Below are 2,045 nucleotides of genomic sequence, written 5' to 3' on the forward strand. Positions count from 1 at the left end.
TCTTATATTTCACTTTTACCTGTTCCCATGTTCTAGTGGGTCCTGTCGTGGCTCTAATGTGACAGAGGATAAAATATAACATATTATAATATAATGTAATATAATATTGGATAATATAGTGTAATATAATAATCTACCCTACCGCCTACTGGTGTTGGCCAGAGGGGCCGATGGCGCGATATGGCAGCCTGGCTTCTGTCAGTCTGCCCCAGGGCAGCTGTGGCTACACCTGTAGCTGCCTCCACCAGTGTGTGAATGTGAGAGTGAATGAATAGTGGCATTGTAAAGCGCTTTGGGTGCCTTGAAAAGCGCTATATCAATCCACTCCATTATTATTGTTATTATTAAATTACTTACGAGTTTAATTTGTCAGCAACTTCCTGCCAGCCCTCGCTCCTTGCTTTTGCAGCCTTTGCAGTGTTCCCTTGCGTTCTGATTAAACTCTGAAACTCCTGAAATCCCTCACTCAAGAGTTCTTGCTCTGCTGCCGAAAAATACCGAGCCGAGCGCGCTCCGTCGACATTTTCGCCGACCAATCAGAGGGTTGCCGATCAATGTTTCTACTATCGATGCGTAGCCCCTTTTACGACACCCAGTGATGTCACATTACTGCGTCCAGCTGTAGTAATCGTCAACAGCAGGTGTGTTCGGGGAACCGGATTAGCGAGCTCACGGTTAGCGCGATGATTTGATCTTGGATGTAGTAAGCGACGTACGAAGAACGGGCCCCTGATGTCTTCCCCTCCCTGAGCCTGGTTCTGCCCAAGGTTTCTTCCTGTTAAAAGGAAAAGGGAGTTTTTCCTTCCCACTGTTGCAAAGTTCTTGTTCAGGGTTAGCTCCTTGTAGCGTTTTTACATTAATATATATAACACCTTGAGGCAAGTGTTGTTGTGATTTGGAGCTATATAACTAAAATTAAATTTTGTTGAATCTGCCAATCAAAGTTGTTACTGAAGAGAAGAAACACTCACTTGGGGTTTAACTGTTTGTGTTTCACAGATGGCGTATATGGACAGTATAGTTTACTTTTGGCTCTGCTTTAGTTTCTGTCTATTTTGCTTATTAATGCAATTGACTAGGGCTTTTTAATGCTGCATTTGCTCAAAAAGGTCAAAATTGTACTCTAACAGTGTAGAAAGTGCAAAATGATGTCAAATACTGTCAAAAGCACAGCAGCGCTACAGGTGGCGATATAATCGTGTCTGTATTAAAAGGCTGGCCAATCAGAAGCCTAGGAGGAACCATCACCAACAATAACACCGTGCACCATTCTGACATCAAAGAAGGAAATAGAGGCCCACACCTTTGATGCTCCCAGACATCAAAGGTGTGGGCCGTTTTCCTTGTTCACATGTGAACACATAAACTGACTTTCTGAAAACCTTCACCCTGGAAGCAGTTTTCCAAAGTGCTGTTTTCAGTGATCTAAAAAGCTGTTTACATGCTTACAAAAAAGCTAATTTTTTCTATGTCTAAGTGTAGCCAGACCCACACAGACACAGACTTTAATAGTCTTTAATGCATCCATGAGTACATCAGTTTCAACAGGAAGAAACTGTTACATGCCAGTGAAACTACTACCAATTGAGAATAAAATACTAGTTTAACATTGTAAGACTTTCTTTCTGTTATCATAAGGTAACATAATTATGCAGTCACTTAAAACAACATGTTAACACTGATGGAGCCCAAGAAATCATAAAGCCTGTAGATATAATGGTCATATGCAGTGGTCATTTTTTCAGCTCCAAACTGCTGCTTGTTGCTACAAAGGCTAAACAGAAAGAATATGAAATGCAAAACAGTAAATCTTGTCTGCCTAAAAAGCCCATGAGACCCAGAAGGGAAAAATGATTTCAGTTTTTGCTCCTATTAGTGGAACTAGACTGCACTGTTTGATATGTAATATCATCATAATGATATGGCTAATTAACACGTTTAGACATGGATACAGTCTGACTGAAAACTTGTGGAGGAAAATGTACATGACGTTAGCGTAGTTGTGAAATGCACTTCAGAAAATAGGAAGTAAATGGAGACAGAAT

The sequence above is a fragment of the Astatotilapia calliptera genome, chromosome 18 (genome assembly GCF_900246225.1).
Source record: "Astatotilapia calliptera chromosome 18, fAstCal1.2, whole genome shotgun sequence".
Classification (NCBI taxonomy): domain Eukaryota; kingdom Metazoa; phylum Chordata; class Actinopteri; order Cichliformes; family Cichlidae; genus Astatotilapia; species Astatotilapia calliptera.